General features: G+C 56.3%; 1 long non-coding RNA gene across 1 annotated transcript in view; it reads left to right on the top strand.

The window, feature by feature from the left end:
• Positions 1-14,487: 14,487 nt before the first annotated feature.
• Positions 14,488-21,339, top strand: part of LOC106699086 — a 16,283-nt gene continuing 9,431 nt past the window's right edge. The window contains exons 1-2 of the long non-coding RNA XR_001350521.2: positions 14,488-14,569; positions 16,226-16,378. This is a non-coding gene — a long non-coding RNA (uncharacterized LOC106699086). The remainder of the gene's footprint in view (positions 14,570-16,225; positions 16,379-21,339) is intronic.

Below are 21,339 nucleotides of genomic sequence, written 5' to 3'. Positions count from 1 at the left end.
AGAGCTGCCGGAAGCCCAGCGAGGAGCTAATGCCCGGTCCCGAGGCAGCGGTCCCTAGAGCGGCCCCCGTGACCCTGCACGGAGAGCCGGGCCGGAATCTCCCTTGGCGGCTGCGGGAGGAGCGAGCGGCCGGGCGGGGCGCGGGTGGGAGGACTCCCCGCCAGCGGCGGGGCCCAGGCGCTCTCCGCTCTCCAGTCGAGCCGGGGCAGCGGCCGCGGGACGGTCTCCGGGGCGGTCTCCGGTCTCCGGATTCCGCCTCCCGCTCCGCGGCGAGCAGGCGCCGACCCGCGAGGCGGCCCTCGCCCGCGTGGAGGGGGCGCCGGCGGCCCGCGTTTCTGGGGATGCGGCGGCGAAGTTGGCGCCGGGGACCGGGCAGCTGGACGTGGCGTGGGGGGCCGCGAGGGACTGGGGTGGGCGAAGCCGAGCTCGGCAGGGGTGGCGCTGGTGCCACTCGAAACTCGGAGTCCGCCCTCGCCCCGTTAGGCGCCGCAGCGGCCGCGAAATAACCGGACAAAAGTTAACAACTTGTTTGAGTCTCTTGGGTGACCCGCCGGGGCCCGGGCAGCTCCTTGGCAGAGCCCCAGGGGGCGGGGAGCCCGGACACGGGGGCAGATCGCCCGGATGGGGTTACAGTTAGATTTAGAACTGGGACGGCAGCACCACTTTCGGCTCCTTTTACTCAGCGGGAGAGCATTTGAGCTTGACCTTGAGAGAGGAACCGCCGCTGAACTTGAGGTGGGGGTTGAGACTGCGCCGGCTGGGCACAGATCTGTCTCCCCCAGCCAGCGTGCCGTGGTCTGACACCCCGGCCTGGGCTCGGGGAGGGTGTGTGTATGGGTCGCCTCGGTTCTGTTGCTTGTCTGGAGCCCTCGGGTCTCTCCTCCCTCCTGCCAGAGAGCCCCTGCCAGCACCCACCACGCGGCAGGCCTGATGGGGGCGCTCTGCCCGGGACATGTGCGCCCAGAAGTGCAAGAGTGGCTGGCCGGGGACTGGGTGAGGCACTGCGCCTGTCTCCCTGGCTCCTGTGTCCAGCAGAGGGAGACAGCGTTGACCCTGAGGGCCCTGACCTCTTCCCTAGGTCTCCTTCTGGCTTTCACCTCCCTGGGACCCCTCGCCCCTCCTGTCTCATCCTCCTTGCGTTGTAGGCGCCGAAGGGCACCAGGTGTCTGACCGGACAGACCGGGGTTCAGCACCTCGGTGCTGGAGTTCTGGCTAGGAAGGAATTCAGAGCAAACTAGAAGGAGAGCATTTGTTGAGGAAGTCACAGAGGTGGAAGTAATTTGTGGAAGAAGTGGGCTGAGGATACAAGCTACAGAGGCAGAGGAAGGGCCCTAGGAGTTTGGGAGTGAGGAACGTGATGGTAATGTGCCTGGGGGGGGGGGAGGGGCAGAGGAGGGAGCGCTCCAGGAGCCAGTCCTCTGTCCTCAGGGCTGTAAGGATGGAGGTTTGGGGAGCGGTCCCGGGGGGAGATTTCGATAAGACGGTCCAGCCGTTTTCCAGGTGTGTCCTCTCAGGGCCCCGGGCGTCACGGATGGCTCTGCGGGCTCCAGGGCAGGCTCATTATCCAGTGCAGCTGGTCCCGACGTCAGCCCCGGGGCCACTGGTCTGGCTTGGCTGCTTGTCTGGGCCTGGAGCTGAAATACTACTGAGGCCTCGATGTTATCTCTAGGATGGAGAACCTTTTGAGCTCCGCGTGTCAGCATTTTGAAAAACCCTAACTTAACTCTGGTGCCGTGTCACATATAGCATTTTTTTGATATTTGCAACCGTAGTAAAACAGACTTATATTGTTGATATTTATTTTATATATCTAAATGCCATTTAACAAAGAAAAATCAACCAAAAAAATGAGTTCGCGTGTCACCTGACACGCGTGTCATAGGTTCGCCATCACTGCTCTAGGGCATGACCAGCAATATGCTAGGGGGGAAAGGTCACCCTACCATAGTCCTTTGCTAGGCATCTGGCGGGCCGGGGGGGGGGGTGGCTGCTTTCTGCCCTGGTGGCCTGCTGGTACCTGGCCCATCGGCCCTGCTCTGCTCCTGGATCTAACTGCCTACCGCGGGCCACCATGCCCAGTGCACTTGTGCCGGAAGGGTTCCCCCAGGGACACAGCGAGCGCCTGCCCTCGCTCTGCTGCTGTGCGCCATGCTGGGGGCTGGTTCTCTCCCAGGGGGGAGGTGAGATAACCCAGGGTCATCACCAACCTGCATGGCACATAGTAGGTACAAATGCTGTTCCAGAGGCCTCTAAGTTGGGAGGCGCTGGCAGGGGCCTGAGCACCCCTTTCTCGGCCCTATTTGAACTGCTGGGCACACATGACTCTACCTGGGCAAGCCCGTTCAGTGTCTGACGCGCCTTGAGCACCCACTCCATGTTGGGCTCTCAGCGGGGCCATTCCTAGAAGCTGCTGGCAGAACCTCCCGGTGTTCTTTCCCCAGAGCTGCTGGAGAGAGCCCAGAGGTTCCGAAAGACAAGGTGCACTGCCCCCTGCTGGCTGCGGTGGGAACTGGCGCTTGCTCTGAGGTGGAGAAGGGGTGCCAGCCAGCAGCAGGGTGCCTGGGGTCATTCAGGTGCCTCCCTTCACCTTCTCTTCCTGCCCCCAAACACCATGCATGGCCCCGCCATTTTCTGAAACCCGTGGTTGGCTAAAAAACGGACCCTAGTTCACCATTCCATGCCCGCTGCCTCTGCCCAGATCTGGGTGTAAAGTTTGGGGCTCACCTAGTCTCCCATTCTCTCTCTCTCTCTCTCTCTCTCTCTGACTTGGGGCATGAGACTTGGTGTCTCAGACTCTCAGTTTCCATATCTGTAAAAGGGGACCCTTACTACTTCCTCACAGATGTTCTATGTAACTGTGTGTGTGTGTGTGTGTGTGTGAGTGTGTGTGCATATACATGCATATGGTGGAAAGGAATGCCACCATACAGCTTTGGTTGAATAAATAAATGACAGGATGAGTAGGGGTCTTCTCCCCCGGCCTTCCAACAACCTCACAAGCCTGGAAACAGCTGTGCTCGCATCTTGTCCAGGTTTTACCACTGGGGGCGGGGGAGGGGGGGAGGCCAGGGCCTGGGCAAGCAGCATCTGCCCCCCTCACTGCTGGCAGCCTCAGCACCCCCTGGAGCACTGGCTGAGAGAACAGGGAGGCGCCAGCGATGGCTGAGGGTTCCTAGGGGCTGTGGGTTCTGCTCCGAGCAGCTCTGCACCAGCGGGGGACGCTAACTTCACAGCAGCCTCCTTGCTGACTGACCTCAGGGCTGTGTCCTCCCTTCGAGGCACAGGGTGGGGACTCTCCTGGCTAGACTCCTCAGCACCCCTCCTGAAATTGGGGGTCTCCATAGAGTTGGCTGGTGGGAACCTTTGGTCCCCTAGGAGGGTGGGGTGGCAGTGAGGGTCCTGGAGCCTAGGGGTGTGTGGGGGGCTTTGTGCCAGGTAGGCCTCTATCTCTGCTCTCCACCAAGCAGCCCCCCCCCCCCCCCCCAAAGGGACCTCTCTGAGTCGCCTGGGCAGTAAACCTCTCTTGAGCCTTTGCTGGTGGCAGCTGCCGACTCAAAGGAGTTCTATTTGGACCGGCTTTTGCCTTGAGATCTAACCCTGACCCTCTCCCCAGGCCCCTCCCACGCTGTAAAGGCGCCCAAGAAAGTGGGAAATGAAATCCACGGGTCATCTTGACCTTACGCTGCTTCCCGGAGAGTCCCGCTGCGGAAGAGCGGGCCTGGGCACTGGGTGCACGGAATCCGAGGGTCCGAGCGCGCTCTCCTGCTCTGATCTGAGCACAGGCCCCCAGCCTTGGGCCCCAGCGAGCGCTGAGGTTCCATTCCCGGGGGCCCCCCAACTGCTCCGGGCTCTGGGTCTCAAGCTCACTCTGCCCAGTGAGAGGCTTGGCTGAAGTCGCCCGGGGGCAGTAAAGCCTTCCTTTGTGAAGACAGCCTCCGCCTAGTTTGCTTTTGCCGACAGCTCCTTCCTCAGGACCCTCGGGGATCCCTGACATCGGGGGCAGCCACCGCCCGTGTGCCCACCCGCCTCCCCTCCCCACTCCCCGAGCACCCGGCTAAGTCATCCTCCCGCAGTCCTCAGCGGGGATATTGAGAGATAGCCCAGAAGTTTGGGACGCTGGGGCCCAAAACCTGCCGGCGGAGGGGACGTTTGTGGGGACTCCCAAAGGGTGCCAAAGGCCAGAGGAACCTGGGCCCCATCACAGAGGAGGCTGAGGGAGGGATGGGCGAGGGGAGCCAGGAGAGCTGGCCAGTGGGCACCTGTAGAAGCCCCTGGAAGAGATACACAGCCCCCTCCTCAACCCGGCAGGGAGGAGCCTGAAGGATAAACTGCCACCTTGCTCTGTCCTGCCTGCCCCCAGGATCCCTGTGCCACCAAGAGCTGAGCCCACCCCGGGGTGGGGGTGGGGGTGGGAGGGTGGCCGCAGAGGCGGGAGAGCTGCTCCCTGCCCAGGGCCCACACGGCTGGAGACTCCGCTAAACCCTGTGTGCTCGGTCGCCCCTCGTAAGGGTAAGATGTTAGTAAGATCCTACATGTTCTTCATACAACGCAGAATAGCCTGGTGTTAAGGGTTCTGTCCAAAGGTTGTCACTTAGGACCCAGGGACTGACTCACGTGCCTTTTGTGCGTCTGGGTTTCCTCATCTGTCATGGAGACGAGACGGTTGATGTGAAACATAAGCCAGAGCCACTGTGCAAATGTTGGTTTTCATTCCTGAGCACTGGTGGGGGGCCGGCCTGGCCTCTTCGCCTATCCACTATTCAAACAGGACGATTTGAATATTTTTAAGTTAAAAGTTTTTTTCTTTCCAAGACCATCTGAGAATGTTTGGACCATTCCTTCTGACTGTGTGTGTGTGTGTGTGTGTGTATCTTTTTCTCCTCTCAAATACGTAAGCTTTCTAACCAGTTCTGATTCTGGAGCCGTGTAGAGCATTTGAAATACAAGTTAAAGCTCACCTACAGCAATTCTGGGAAGTTGAGAAAAAAAAAAAGAACATTAGTTCCAAATTGTGTGGCAGAATTAAGAGAGGACTTTGGGAAGGTTCATGTTTGGTGTATAGTATAAGAAAATACTTTCTCTGAATTTCCCCAGATGCCTGTAAGAAAATCCAGCCCAACTAGATATCATTGTACTAGATTTTGCTACATGAAAAAAAGAAAGAAAGAAATCCATTTGGACCCACATTGCACGAACAGCCGGAACTGACTAAAAATCCCCTTCGTGCGTATTTACTTAGCCAAGGGCTCTTGAGAAAAACCCAACCAGAAAAAACAGAACCAAAGCAAACCTGGCTGCTTCTCTCAGCGAGAAGTGGACCGGCTCCAAAATAGGGTTTCACGCTCAGAAAGCCTGAAACAACTCCACATGAAAGACAAAAATCCATCTAATTGGGCTTTTACCTTTTCAGAAATGAAAGGCTCAGTGGCAAGAAAAGAAAAGGAAACACACACGCGCACACGCACGCACACACACGCACACGCACGCACACGCACACACAACCCTTTTTTCTGGAAGCCTCCACCGGAGCCCAGAACACACGCCCTGACACTCTTGGCCAGTCTGTGCGGACCTGCTCTGTCCCTCCCGCAGTGGACCCTCGCGGTACCGACCGCAGAGCTCCCAGGGGTCTGAGAGCTGAGACGCCTCTGGAGCGGGGACCTCTGCCTTCGCAGCCCTTGGCGTCCGCAGCCCCGACCCTCTTCGGCCCTCAGGTCACTTCTTCCCTGTGACCTGGGAGGAGGTTCCTCCTGGTGGCGCAGGTGAAGGGACTCACCCCCTCTCTCTCCACCCGGATCTTCCATGGCCACAATTCCTCCACTGCCCCTTTTCACGAATCCCATTCTACAGACGTGAAAACGGAGACTCGGAGTTAAGCCACTCGCCCAAGTCACAAAGCTGCCAAGTGGCAAAGCCACACAATTCCTAACTGCTCCTTTTCTGCCCGAAGCCGGAGACCTCAGGCACCGGCTGTGTAGCTCCCAGGATCATCCTGTGTCTAGACAGGGGGGGGTGGGGGGGTGGTAGGGGAGTGTGTCGGGGGAGTCTGAAGGATGGGGCAGCCCCCTCGGAGTTGCAGATGTGAAACAGGGCACAGTGGGTGTCTGGCCTAAGCCCAGCCCAGGATGTGCGCCAGCCCATCCAATGGGCGTAGCAAGTGGACCCAAGTTCTGGAACAGCCCTTTGGAAGGAGGTCCTGGTTTCTCTGCACACACTGTTTCCCAAGTGTTCTACCAGCAGCTGCGTCCCAGGGCCAGCATCCTCCCAGAGGCTGCGCGTCCAGGCCTTTCCCCTGACTCGCCACTTGGGCCCAGTTGGGTGGGTTCCTTTAGCCCGCGGTACCCTGGCTGGGCTTTTATGCCCGCCTCCTGCCTTGCCTGGCTGATGGCAGGCGCTTATTTCTTGGCGTCAGTGGAGTGGGGACAGCCCCGCGGTGCCTGGGGGTGCAGGCAGGACTGTGAGTCTGCCAGGGGGTCGGAGGCAGCACCCCGTGCAGCAAGGTGGTCATCGGAGGGGAAAGTCCCACCCAGCTCCCTAGACAGGTGCCCCGGGGGCACCGGCGCCAAGAAGAAGGACCGGGAAGTTGCCGTCGCAGCATTGGCAATTCCCTTTTAATCGGGAACGTCTTCAGGAGAGAGAGGAAGATGTGTTGTTCTTCTTGCTCCTTGGAAACGCTGTTAATCCTCCCACCTGGTGGGGAGTGTGATGGGTCAAGACCACTGCTTGGGAAACACTTTCGCTGCCACAAGCAAGCCTGTCTTTGTGGAGAGTATTCCTGGTGGTGTCTAAAGCACGGTCTTAGTATTAAACGTCAGTCGTTGGGCAGAAAAAAGGAAATTAAAGCGAAAGGAGCCGGTTAGAAGACAGAGAGGTGGCACGCCACCACCTAGTAGAAATCTCCAGTGAAAGCCACGCCTCCCTTAGGGTCTGAAGAATTGCTTCTGACATGAGGCCTCCTGTGACTTTTCTGTCTCCGCTGATGGCAGGGAGCAGATGGAGTGAAGCCAACATGCTCCGTGCGCTGTCGGACTGTATCCGTTAAACCGATGTGTGTGTAATGACAAGCGCCTAAACGGGCAGGAGAGATGGGCTGGCCCTGGGGACAGCTTTGGATATCGGAATACTTCTGCAGGGCCCGGGACCTGCCCCTGGGACCCCTGGTGAAAGGTCTCTCTCCGAACCTGAGCCACGGTGTCATACCTACGCTGTCACCATTACTAGAGGGGGTGGGAGAGAGGTGTGTGAGTCAATTGAATAACAAACCACGGAGGCTGCACACTCAGCATGAAACAAGAAGGAATTGGGCAGCCCTGGTGTTGGCAAGGAAGCTCAGCAGTGCCCTTGTCCAACCTCCGCCCACAACAACACTTCAGTGATTCATCTCCTGAGTCATTCATTGATTCACTCCATAAAGCACTGGCTCTGCTGCTTCCTGGCTGTGTGACCTGGAGGGAGTGACTTAACCTCTCTGTGCCTCCATTTCCTCAGAGCAAGTTCCTGTTGGTTTTTGTGGATTCTGGCACGGATGTGTCCTTTTTTTTTTTTTTAAATCTATCCTGAGCCCTGGCTGGTTTGGCTCAGTGGATAGAGCGTCGGCCTGCAGACTGAAGGGTCCCAGGTTCGATTCCGGTCAAGGGCACGTGCCCAGGTTTTGGGCTCGATCCCCAGTGGGGGAGGGGGGGGAGGGGGCGGCGGGAGGCAGCCGATCCATGGTTCTCTCATCGTTGGTGTTTCTCTCTCTCTCTCTCCCTCTCCCTTCCTCTCTGAAACCAATAAAAATATATTTGATAAATAAATAAATAATATCTCCCGAGTTTCTGCCCAGGAAATACCACGTATGGGTCATTCTGGACTCATTTATTAACCTCCTAAAGGCTCTAGTCCAGTGGTTCTCAACCTTCCTCATGCCGCGGCCCTTTAATACAGTTCCTCATGTCGTGGTGACCCCCAACCATAAAATTATTTTCGTTGCCACTTCATAACTGTAATTTTGCTACTGTGATGAATCGTAATGTAAATATCTGATATGCAGGATGTATTTTCATTGTTACAAATTGAACGTAATTAAAGCATCGTGATTAATCACAAAAACAATGTGTAATTATATATGTGTTTTCTGATGGTCTTAGGCGACCCCTGTGAAAGGGTTGTTCGACCCCCAAAGGGGTCGCGACCCATGGGTTGAGAACCGCTGCTCTAGAGCGTCACGGTTAGAGGTGCTTGGACAGGTAAGCGCACGAAGGCTCATTGAAGTTGGCCACTTGACCTAAGGACCCCCAGGTTGGAAGAGGACGAGTTGGGGGGCTGCGGCGCACCCCCTCCCTCCACGTCCCCAGGTGCCCCTGTGACACACCCACAAGGCGCAGGCTCCTGGTCTCGCCGCCTGCATTAACCGGACCCCTGCCCACCTCCCTCCCACTTCTTTCACTTTTTTCTGAGAGCCAGTTGAGAGGCTGAAAGAACAAAGTCCCCCCTCAGCGAGCCATGTTTCAAAGCTCTATAAATAGGACCGTTCCCAGGGGCCCCGGGTCACGTTCACCAGGACAGACTTTGTAGGACACCAGCCGCCCCTCTGGGCCAAGCGTTCCGTGGTTAGTAGATGTTTTCTTTCCTTCTTCCTCCCTCCCTTCCTCCCTCCCCTTCCCCCCTTCTTTCTTTCCTCTGATCTTTCTTCAGAAGTGTGTACTCATGCCTCCCTAATGAGGCTGCGGTCGCCTAGAAAACAAACACATTTCACAATTCCTCCCGAATCCGAGAAAGGAGCCCAGTTCTGGGTGGACAGGGAGGAAAGTGCTGGTCAGGCCTCGAGGAGCCCGCTCAGCGCCAGCGTTCCCTCCTCGCCAGCAGGGAGGCCGGCCCAGGGGGCGCCTCCTGTCGGGGCCCTGGGGCAGGGGGCCCTCGGGGGCCAGAGCCAGAGGGAGAGGGGGAGGGAGGGCACGGGATCCGATGCGCTGTGGGTCTGTGGCAGGCGGCGTCTGTGTTCTGTGCACAGCCTGCCCACCCTCCCAGCTGGGGGAGATGGAGCTAAATGACACAGGAGAGGGTGGGGGGCGCCCCGGGCCCAGCTGGGGGCTGGACAGGACCTGCTCACAGCAGCTGAGGGTGGAGAGAGCCGGTGCCTGGGGATGGGTCCCATGGAGGAGCCCGGACGGAGGAAGAGGAAAAGGTCGAGGCCCCCCCTCCGTGGGTCCTACGTGACCGGCACTCTTTCAGAAATAAGGCGTGATCGCGGGCTTTTCCTGGGAGAGGGCAGAGACTGTGGGAGACTCACGTTTTAGGAAAACCCGCCGGCCGCCGGCCCATAGGCAGGCAGCCCAGGTGGGAACGGTGGGGCGTCCCGTATGGAGTGTTTGCTCCCAGGTAAGGACTGGTGGCTCCGTCTCTCCGGGCTTGTAGGACGGATTATAGTTGGGGACTGAGAAACTGGAAACTGGAAACCAGTTGGAGATGTCCATCCTGGTCACTGAGGGCACGGGGGAGCCATGGGTGACCACAGGGGGCCCCGTCACGGAGGTCCATGCCGCCCCTCCCATCACGAACCTGTGGGATCGAGGTGGGCAGGACCACCTTCTAGGGCAGTGATGGTGAACCTTTTGAGCTCGGCGTGTCAGCATTTTGAAAAACCCTAACTTAACTCTGGTGCCGTGTCACATATAGAAATTTTTTGATATTTGCAACCATAGTAAAACAAAGGCATACTTTTGATAGTTATTTTATATATTTAAATGCCATTTAACAAAGAAAAATCAACCAAAAAAATGAGTTCACATGTCACCTCTGACACGCGTGTCATAGGTTCTCCATCACTGTGCTAGAGCCCAGCCCGTCTGGGTGGTGCAGAGAAAACCTGGGCTTCGGCATGGCCCTGGCTTTGCCCGTTTCTAACTGTGTGGCCTTGGGCAAATGACGTTATCTTTGGAGCCTCAGTCTCCACATCTGTGAAATGGCAGTGGGCCTGCCACCCTCCAAGGCCTGCTGTGAAGAGGGAATGAAATCGTGCACCCAAAATGCTGAGCAGGGTGCTGGCCTCATTGTCTGAGCCGTTCCGTGGTAGCTGTTGTTAATAATAATACCGCCCCTAGCCAAGCAGCCAGGCCTCAGCAGTTAGCACCTATTCTGTGGGCCCCGACGTGCTGGCCGCTTTCCGAGAGGGAGGGCGCACGCCAGAGAACAAACACCCACTTCCTGCCGGGTTCTGTTCCGGTTCATTTTCAGCCCCAGCGGGCGGGCGGGCTTCCTCAGCCTGGGCCCCAGGGCCGGAGGCACGGCCTCCCCTGGAGGGGACCATCCCAGCGGCTCCGCTCTGCTCCCTTCGCCCTCGGCGCCAGCACCAGCATTCCCGGTTCCCTGCGTGGCCATGAGCCTGGCATCCCAGCCACACCAGACTTTTCCATCAGCTTCTGACCTGCCCTTTCCCCTTCTGGTCCCTGTCCCCTTGGCAGACGGACCGGGCCAGGCAGCCTCGGTCTCGACCTCATTCTTCCCGATCATTGTGTTCTGGGCAGGAACTCGGACTCCGAGACCACCCACTTGCTCACTTACTGTCTCCCTCAGGGCCCCGGGGAGGCCTGGTTCCTTGCTCGTGTGCCCGTGTTCCCTCCCCACTCAGGGGGCTGTTCTCGGGGGCAAGCCCAGGAGTGAACTGCTGTCCCCACCGGGGCAGGGCACAGGCTGGCCCGGAGGGGGGCGGAGACGGGGGGGGGGGGGGGGGCTGGGGACGTGCGGATGTTACTCCCGCCTGACAGTGGAGCCCACCTTGTCGGCTCCACTCTGCACTGTGACCTTGAGCAAGTTCCTTAATCTCTCCAAGCCTCCATTCATGCACCTGCAAAACGATGCAAACAACAGTACACACCCCGCAGGCCCGCTGTGCGGATTAGCTGGGGTTTTGAGTACAAACAGTTAGAAACGGTACCTGCTACTGCTCGTTTTGCCTGATTATCATTATTGAAGTGATGGCTTGTTGTTTTTCTATTCACTTCGTTCTCGGTACAAGCCCGCAGGGTACTGGAGCAGCTCTGGGTTCTATGCTCCCGGCGAGCCGACGAACACCCAGAAAGGCTGTTCCCGCACTCACGCAGCCAGACCTGACCGGCCCCCCTGGCTGGCAAGGCCCGCGGCGGCCAGGCCGTTTGGGACCATGACAGGCCCGAGGCCGCGGAGGAGAGAGGCCTGTAATGTAAAGTGCAGCCGTGTATCCAGCCGGGCCGTGTGAACAGCTATTCAGATGATCCATTTTCGCTCGGAGGGAAAAGCGGTGGTTTATTAAGCAGTCTGGCTGGGGCGAGGGGGAGTTTAGTTTCTAGACCAGCCGTGGGCAAACTACGGCCCGCGGGCCGGATCCGGCCCTTTTGAAATGAATAAAACTAAAAAAAAAAAAGACCGTACCCTTTTATGTAATGATGTTTACTTTGAATTTATATTAGTTCACACACACACTCCATCCATGCTTTTGTTCCGGCCCTCCGGTCCAGTTTAAGAACCCATTGTGGCCCTCGAGTCAAAAAGTTTGCCCACCCCTGGTCTAGACCCTGCTCCATCCCAGGAGTAAACGAGGTTGGAGAACTCTCTCCTGGGAGGGACTGCATGGTACTGCCCGGCAGGAACGGGCGTTGCATTGCCTGAGGGGCTGTGCACGGGCGGAGGCTGGAGAGGGCAGAGAAGGAATAATTGCGGATGCAGACCAGAAGGGAGAGGGGACTGGGTTTTTTTTGGGTTTTTTTTACTGGAATTTGTCCTAATCTTCTGTGCACCAGCTGCACGGTTTCCTTGCCTTCGAGTCTCCGGGTTGAAGTCCGGGTCGGAGCACTGAGCCAGGGGCCACACCCTGGAGCCACCAGCCGTGCCACCCCTGAGCCCGCCTCTCTGGGCCTCGGTTTCCCCTTGGTGACCCTGGAGAGTCACGGGACCTTTCTGGGCCTCCCTGGAAGTGGGGTTTATGTTGGATTCGTCTTCCTTGGAGGGCTGTGTGTGTAAGCACACTTCACCTGTTTTGAAGAGTTTCGTTCTGATTGGAAGTTCTCGTGGAAGAGTCGGGAAATGGGGGAATATAGGAAAACCCGGGACGTGGCGAGCGTGGCAGGCCGTGGCAGGCGTGGCGCAGAGCTGCCACGTGGCGTTTAGAAAAGTTTTCAGGGCCCTTGGGATAAAGCAAAAGGTGAGGAGAGTCTAAGTAGCTGATGAGACTGCTCCTGGGACCAGCAGGGGAGGTCGTGGGACAATGACCTTCCCTGTGAGTTCAGCGCCCCAGGGCCCTGCGAGGGGAGCTGAGAAACTGAGGTGGGGATTGGGGGGTGCACTTGGGTGCACCCTATCTTTAAGAGTCCCATGGTTGTAAGTTCACCAGTTGGGGTAATGCAATTGCCAACTACATATATATTTTTAATATTGTTTTTATTGATTTCAGAGAGCAAGGGAGAGGGAGAGAGAGATAGAAACATCAGAGGAGAGAGAATCATGGATCGGCTGCCTCCTGCACACCCCACAAAGGGGATTAAGCCAGCAACCTGGGCATGCGCCCTGACCGTGCACCGAACCGTGACCTCCTGGGTCATAGGTCGATGCCCAGCCACTGAGCTGTGCCTGCTGGGTGCCGACTGTCTTTCTAAAAGCCAGGAAGGCCAATGACAGAATTGCTCCAGGTTGATGTTTTGCTCCAAGGCTCTAACCAAAGGCCACAGGTGGCCCCCGGTACCAGGCTGTGGAGTCGGACACCTGAGGCTCCCGTTGGGAGGGAGCGGGGCTCTGTGTATAATTTAACCGACAGGTTTCCCCTTGAGGCCTTATGCTGCGTCCCTACACGTGTGTCTGTGCATGGGGGCTTGGCTGTTATCATGGTTACCAGTAATTATCAGTTATCAGCTACAGGCTCCTGCTAGTGGGAAATCAGCCACATCCTAGTGATACTCAGAGAGTTACCGGCTTCACTCATTCATTCAGCCACTCATGTGTCATTGTCTCCCGTACCCACAGGGGGTTTGGGGTGGGCACATCTAGTGATAAGTAGAATACTGCCCCCCTCCGCCCACACTGAAGACACTCAGTCTAGTAAGAGTATAGACAAAAGACTGAGGTGATGTCTGACACCTAGTAAGTTCTCGGTAAATGAAGGAATGAAGGGATAGACAAATGAGATAAGGAAATGAATAAAGGAAGTTACACGTACCCCAGGTGGCAAGGTCCCTAACCCAGCTTGGAAGTGGAAGGCGGGTCTCAGAGATTCATCTTGGGGGTGTGACACATGGATTCTTTTGTTGAGTTGAGCCCAGACCCACAGGGCAGAGCCCAGCCCCTCAGAGGTGAGCCTCAGGCCCTAAGGGCCAGCCCAGTGCCCAGGGGCGGGACCTAGGTCCCAGCCTCCCACTCTGTTAAGGGAAGTTTGACTTCATTTGATTACGTATAGTAGAGAGGTAGGCTCCACTCTCAAGAGCTGAACCTCGCCCGGAAGAGCCGAGCGTGGCCCCCGAAAGCCAGCTACCCCCAAAGAGCTGAGCCTGCGACCTCTCATTGGGGAAATAGTAATGGACTCTATTGGGGGTACACCCCACAAAGGGGATTAAGCCAGCAACCCGGGCAGGAGGTGCGCTGTGGGTGGCGGTGGGGGCAGACACACTCCTGCCCCCGGGGGACGGATGCTCTATAGCAGCGGTTCTCCACCTTCCTAATGCCGCGACCCTTTCATACAGTTCCTCATGTTGTGACCCCCAACCATAAAATTATTTTCGTTGCTACTTCATAACTGTAATTTTGCTACTGTTATGAATCATCATGTAAATATCTGATATGCAGGATGTGTTTTCATTGTGACACATTGAACATAATTAAAGCATAGTGATTAATCACAAAAACAATATGTAATTATGTATGTGTTTTCCGATGGTCTTAGGCGACCCCTGTGAAAGGGTCGTTCGACCCCCAAAGGGGTCGCGACCCACAGGTTGAGAACCGCTGCTCTATAGGAACACGGGGGATTCTGGGAGCGTGTGGTGGCCATGCCTCGCCTTGTCTGAGTGGTCAGCAAGGCTGTCCCTGGGGAGTGCGATGGATGCTGAAATCAAGGACTGAGCAGAGGCACAGGGGCAGGGGATGGGGTGGCCTGTGAAGGGAAGAGGAGGGCTGGGTGACAGTTTAGGAGGAGCCTCTGGATGCTGCTCAGAGCGGGGCTGGCATGGGAGGAGGCAGCATTGGCAAGCCAGGTTAGTGAGCTCCCCCCCCCCCTTCATTCTTCTTTCAAACAGCAGGGACGGAGAAGAGACCCGTTCCCCCAGCTCTCCTTCCCCGGACACGCAGCCCTAACTGCTCCGCCCCGGCCGCTGTGTGTATCTTTTATGTAAACACCCGCCCCCACCAGTGAGCCCTAAATAGAATCTGTTTATAGTGAACACCAGTTGCCTTGAGACAAATCTGGGCTCAGTCTGTAGCTAAGTCCTGGTGATTTTACTTCTAAAATAGCTCTGAGTCTCTCACTCCTCCGTTTGCCTGCAGCCCTGTCGGCGTTCCGGTCCTCACCATCTCTTGACCATCGCCCACACCGGCTGACCTTTCTTTCTAACCTGCCAGCACCGTACAGGTAACTTGAGGGTTGTATCAGTTAGTTTCCTCTACGTAACAAAGAGCCCCAAACCTGAGTGCCTTAAACAACAAGCATTTGTTATTTCTCCTGAGTCTGTGGGTTGACTGGGCATTTCTTCGTTTCCGTTAGACAACTGTGGGGGCTCAGCTGGGATGCCTGGGGCCTCTGTCTGTGTGATTTCTCACCCTCCCGGGGCGGGGGCGGGGTGAGCTCAGGGTGTTAATGTGGCAGAAGCGTGGTTCATTCCCAGCAGCGAGACAGGAAGTTCTGAGCATGTGCACTTTCTAAGCCTTTATTCGGGTCCCATTTGCTATTGGCCCAGAGTCAACGGATGGAGAAATCAACTCCACGGCAAAGGGGTGTGCGTAGGAGGTGTGGTGAGCAAGTCGGGGCCTTACCGCCGTCTCCCGTCCCAGCGGCTAAGAGGAGGACTTGAGCCCGGAGGAGGAATGGGGTGTTCCATTGTGGGTCCTGGACCACCGACTGCCTTTGTCATGCTGGGCAGGTTGACTCGCCTGCGCTGTCTGGGCCGCAGCTGCCCGGTCGTCACCGGGGAATGATCCGAGTGGCCCTGGCTGATTTCCTGAGGGATCGGACAGGAGGGCCGGGGCTGCACACGTCTCAGCGTTTGGGCCGCGGTCAGAGCTCAGCTGGGCGTCCGTTCTGACCCTAGAGACGGTCTTCCAAAGCCGCTTCCCGTCTGGCCTCAGCGGGGTCAGTGCTGACCCAGATATCATCCTTTTTCACATCTTTTTCTCTCTTTTTTTTTGACATTTTAAATATATTTTTTATTGATTCCAGAGAGGATGGAAGAGGGAGAGAGAGATAGAAACATCAATGCTGAGAGAGAATCATGGATTGGCTGCCTCCTGCACGCCCCACACTGGGGATCAAGCCCACAACCCGGGCATGTGCCCTTGACCGGGAATCCAACCGTGACCTCCAGGTTCATAAGTCGACGCTCAACCACTGAGCCGCGCCGGCCGGGCTTTCACACCTTCCTTTATCCTCGCTCCTTGGAGACACTTTCCCAGACTTTTCTTTCTGCCAAACAGCATCTCCCTGGCACTTTGATGGAGAAGCAGGTAGAATACTAACTCCTGTTCAGGTTCTTCTTTGACCAAGTTGGTCTTTTTTTCTTCAGTTCTCCGGCATGTCACTCCCAGCCCTGTGACCCAGTGGCCCCCAGGGACTTGTCTACTTGCCTGTTTTCTTTTCTTTTTTTTTCTTCTTTTTTTTATTAGTTTCAGAGAGAGGAAGGGAGAATCATTGATCGGCTGCCTCCTGCATGCCCCACACTGGGTGAGGAATGAGCCCACAGCCTGGGCATGTGCCCTGACCGGGAATTGAACCGTGACCTCCAGGTGCATGGGTTGATGCTCAACCCCTGAGCCACACCAGCCAGGCTCCTTGTCTGCCTTCTTCACCTGGCTGAGCCCTTTGAGGGCATCGGTTATGATTCACTCACCGCTCTGCCTCTGGCACTGGGTCTGTGGGTGGGAAAAGACAGGTGTTTACTTAGGAAATGCTTGATGTCTGAGTCCTGGGCAAGCGGGGAAGTGGGTGAATGCCTGTTTCCCTGACTCACCTTCAAAAGGCAGTGGGCGCACGGAGCGTCCAAACTCACTCACACTTTCTCTTCTCTCCGTCCAGCGGGTCCCACCTTCAGACTCAGCATTTCTGACCCGGAAATGCCAACAGGACTCACTGGCATCGCCAGGGGCTGCGGTGGCCGGACGCTCTGAGCCTGTGGCCAGGACCGTTCCGTCGGAGGACCAGAGATGGGCAGCCCCTCCACCGACTGAGGTACATGTCAACGTAAGAAACGGTCCCACCTGTAGAGAGTTTTTGTGAGTTGATTTGAGCCAAACTGAGGACTCTTCCCCAGAAGCAAAACCTCACCGGATTGAGCGAATGCTCCGGAGAATGGCAGTTCTGCACCTGTTTCATACATTACAGTCCAAAGAGGAGATGTCAGTGGGTGACACGGACTCCATTGCTGATAGGTTAGGGAGGCGGGAGAAAGCAACGGGGGGGACTTCTGGGATTGGGTAAAAAGTAAAATGATGGACACATGCATCTTTTACTTACACGGGGGGGCGGGGGGTGCAGGAAGTTAGCAGTCAACAGTGAACATGCTAACCATGAGCGGGTCTGTGGTCTCCGGAGAGCAGAGCCGGTGCTGGGAGGGGCTGGGAAAAGGGAAATGACTTTGTCTTGGCCAAGGCGTGTTATCGGGTGTGTTATCCTCGAGGCAAAAAGACCACAGACCGGCTCAGTCCATGTGGAGATGGACCTTGGTAGGGAAAACACTGCCTTAGGACAGGACTACGCCACAAACCGCTTTTAGTCAGAAAGTTTACGTTTCAGACCATCCTAGGCGGGTACTTGCAGCCTCTGAGGTTGCCAGGCCGCCACGCAGGCCTCCCCGAGCTTGTCAGGCTGGGTATGTGGCCCCGTTTCGTGCACATAAATGACTCACGAACCTTCCCCGCAGGGGTGAGCGGTGTTATCTTTCTGGTTTCTGGTCTTGCTAGTGGGGGCAGGGACGTGTCCCCTTTGCGTGGTCTCTTGGTAACTTGGCTTGTTCTCGTGGGATAGTTCCTAAGGGGGGAATTCCTTCTCCCTCGGGGAGAAACGCAGGCCTCTCTTTCCTAAAGGGAAAGGGAGCTGTCATGAAAACTGGTGAGCAGTAGCCTGCATGGGACATCCTCCGTGACAAGCGCCCGCCATGCAGGAGGCCTGAATGCCCCCTGGGTGAGTCCTGGAGGGAGAGTCAGCAAACCGCTGTGACGTGGACATTTTTTGTAAAAAAAGTTTAATTGGCGCCCAGCTGCGCTCAGCGGTTCAGGCATGGCTGTGGCATGTCTGTCACCTGGCAGTTGCCACTGAGACCGTGTGGGCGCAAAGCCTGGAATGTTCAGTCTGGTCCCAGCGGAAGATATGTGTGTGTGTGTGTATGTGTGTGTGTGTGTGTGTGTGATCTATTCTACATGATTATTGGTGAGGACATCTATCTATATCCCTCCCTCCCTATCTATCTATCTATAAAAATGGAATTACTTTTAAGATCTCTTTGGGCAGCTGACTTGTGGTCTCTGTATGTGAGTCCATGCAGAAACCAAGCCACTAGGGCCTTGGGATTTACTAGTTTTATATACGCAACCAGGTAGGTAAGATGTGAGCTTAAGCCCGTCCCAGTCCCAGGCAGACGAGGCATGTGGGGCCCCCACAATGGCCGCAGGGTCCCAGGAGGCTGAAGAGAGAGGCAAGAAGGTAAGAAAGGAGGAGGGGGAGAGAATGAGCTAAAGATACGTCGTCTGGAAGTCCCGGAAGAGTGTGGAATGGTGGGGTGAGAGGTGTAGGGATGGGATGGGGGTTTACTTTGGGTGAACCCCGAGCATAGTAAGGATGACACCTCAGAACTGGGTGAGCACAGGCGCTCTGTCCAGCACAGGCCTTACCTGGAACACATTGTGTCCCCAGCTCCCAGCTCCCAGGGGAGATGCAGAATTCGTATTGATGAATGCTAGCTTCATGCATCAACAAAGATTCTGAGCTCCTTCTATGTACCAGGCACTGTTCTAGGCAGACGAGACCCTGAGCATTCACAACCTAGCAAGGAGTGGGGGAGGGGAGAGGCTGAGGGACAAAATAGATATGAATGTCAGGGCTGGGCAGGCAGGGGTAGGGGGGGCAGCTTAGGTGTGATGGTCCTGGAGGTGTTCCTGGGACTCAATCCTGTGCTGAAAAGAGATCAACAGTGAGGGGGAAGGTATAGGGGGGTTGCTGCTCAAAGGACAGGCGGGATGCCTGGCCCCCTCTGCCTGGAGACCAGGCCTGTCCAGGCCTGTTTTGTCCCCGAACACCCTTCCAGGCTTGAACACTCTCCCTAACACTGGGACGTTTCCTCCCCCAGTGGCTGCTATCAACTAGCCCTGAAGCAGACGGGACCCAGGCATTCCGATGAGATAAGAGGAGTCCTGACAGTTTAGATAGAGGGGCCCCAGTGGGAGCTGGTGGAATTTCCGCAGCTGATAACCTTTCAGAAAAGGGCCGCAGGGTCGAGAGCAGGGTCGTTTCTCTGGAAGAGAGGAGACGGGGAGACGGCAGTTCAGGCTGTTCTTCCTTCTTTCCCATTCATTCATTCATTCACTCACTCACTCACTCAGCAAACACTCCCAGGTCCCTGGCACCAGGCCACGCACTGGAGGTGAAACAGGATAAGACAGAGCTATGTCCTCAAGATGTTAGTAATTCAGTGGTGAGGCAGTCACATGAACGAGGTGGTTGTACGCACAGACGCAGTACTGGGTTCGGTGAGGGCTGCTACTAATGCCAACTTTGTTCTCTTGATGAAATGGGGCCGGTCCCACCCACCAGGGGCGGTGGGGCCCCAGTTGTAGAGGGTTCATGAGAGTGGGCCCCGGAGTGAACAAGCCTGGCGGGCCTCCCGGCCGCCTCTCTGCAGCTCTCGGAGCTGGGCAGGTATTTCGTGGCTGCGTGACTGGTTCCCCATCAGTGACGGAGAAAGGAGACGATCATAGCACCCACCTGCCAGGGTTCGTCAGGATTAAATGAGACGATGACTCAAAAAGCTGGGCACCGTGCCTGGCACATAGTAAACGCTCGCTAAATATAGACACGACACCACTAGTAGTATTTATAGCCGAGCCACACTCTGGGGGGACGGGGGTGGGCTGTGAGGGTGGGAATAAGGCACCCCCAACTGCCAGATGGGAGAACGTGTCTGCCTACAGCAGCGGATTTCAACCTTTTACATCTCATGGCACATATAGACTAATGACTACAATTCTGCCTCCCCACCACCACACACACACAATTAATTAATTTAAAAATGTATAAAAAGGAATTAAAAACATTTCTGCCACACATAGAAACATATTCTACTTTTGCCAATCTGACCCCTCCAAAAAGGTATAGTTTTGATTTATTTGCACCGATGGCTATTGTTGTGCTGTCTGTGGTCATTTCCTTACCTGACAACCTAAGGGAAAGGCTCAGGGCCCCTGACTAGTGGGAATTGCGTGGGAAGTCGCTGGCCTCCAGGGGCGGGTGGACGTCACGGTTATCTGGCGGCCGGACCCAGAGGCCTTGGCAGTGCCAGTGTCCCAGGCACAGGGGGCTGCCAGGGGCATGGAAATTTCCAGGTGCCTCCACAAGCCAAACTTATCGATTGAATCACCCTCGAGACACTGGTTTTCATCCGGTCACGCCTGGCTGATGGACAGCTGGCTTTTAGCAGTGATCTTTGTTCCCCAAGGGCGCCCAGCTGTGTCTGTCCGCCTTTCAGGGTTATGTCACCGATGGCCCTGGGGCAGGGTCCAGATCCCATAGCAGGAGGGACGAGGCTGACCATGACCTGGGCCTCACCAAGATCCCCACCCCGCCTCACCTCACCTTCTGTGAATCCCAGAGTAATTTTAAGAGTAATTTTACAAGCGCAGACTCTGAAGACAGATGGCCCAAGTTCAAATCCCACTCCTGTGCCCTCTTGGGCAAGCGCCTCAGCTCTCTTCATCTGCAAAATGGACACAAGAGATGGCGATAGCACCAGCCGCATGGGATTAACCTGTTAATATACGTGGGAACGCTTAGCGACCCCGACGGCGAGTGTGTTATGTACAGCATCCTCTAGGGGTGCCCGGCACTCACCTGGGCCCGGGCCGGATGACTGAGTCAGCCTCACCCACTCCCCCCTTCCCGACATTCCCCGGCCAGAGTCTGTGTTGAGGCCAGACCAGCCCTCGTGGTTCTTACTGTGATTGTAGCTGCACCTCAGAAATAGCCACCAGGGAACTTTGGGGACTAAACCCCCCCAAACCAAGGTTTATTCCTCACACAGATCCTGGAGGGGTGCACAGCACTCCCTGGGTCACACAGTTGGCGGGGGGAGAGAGAGAGAAAGAGAGAGGGGGGGGAAGTGAGAGAGGGAAAGTGAGAGAGGGAGAGGGAGGCTGGCACACTGGCTGGGGTTCTGCCCCTGTAGGGGTGGAGGTGGGGTGCCTCGTTTCCCTTCGCTGGAGCATGTGAAACATAAGAGGGGAACTAGGGCACGGGGTGGGCGAAGCGGGGTCACTCTGATGGCCACTTAGCCAAGGCTCTCTAAAGGGGGACCTTCCTGGCTGGGCGGCCCGGCTGCCACCAGCTGTGCAGCCGGCAGTGTGTTCACTCCAGGTGGGTGTCCTTAGGAGGCTGCCTGCCCGTCTCTGGTGCTCAGCATGTTGCCTGGCATTCACCTGTCAGATTCCTGCAGGACATGCTAAATCCCAGGACATGTGCAATTCTGCGGGACATGCTCAATCCCACAGGACATGCTCAATTCCATAGGACATGCTACATTCCACAAGACATGCTACATTCCACAGGACATGCTACATTCCACAGGACATGCTCAATCCCACAGGACATTCTCAATTCCATAGGACATGCTACATTCCACAAGACATGCTACATTCCACAGGACATGCTACATTCCACAGGACATGCTCAATCCCACAGGACATTCTCAATTCCATAGGACATGCTACATCCCACGGGACATGCACAATTCCATGGGACATGCGCAATTCCATGGGACTTGCTACATTCCACGAGACATGCTACATTCCACGGGACATGCTACATCCCACGGGACATGTCCATTCCATGGGACGTGGTTACATTCCACGAGACATGCTACATTCCATGGGGACATGCTACTTTTCATGGAACATGCCCCATTCCATGGAAAAGGCTACATTCCA

This window comes from Myotis lucifugus, unplaced genomic scaffold (genome assembly GCF_000147115.1).
Source record: "Myotis lucifugus unplaced genomic scaffold, Myoluc2.0 scaffold_307, whole genome shotgun sequence".
NCBI lineage: Eukaryota > Metazoa > Chordata > Mammalia > Chiroptera > Vespertilionidae > Myotis > Myotis lucifugus.
Note: the sequence above shows the minus strand (reverse complement) of the source record. Positions and strands in the feature narration are given on the sequence as shown.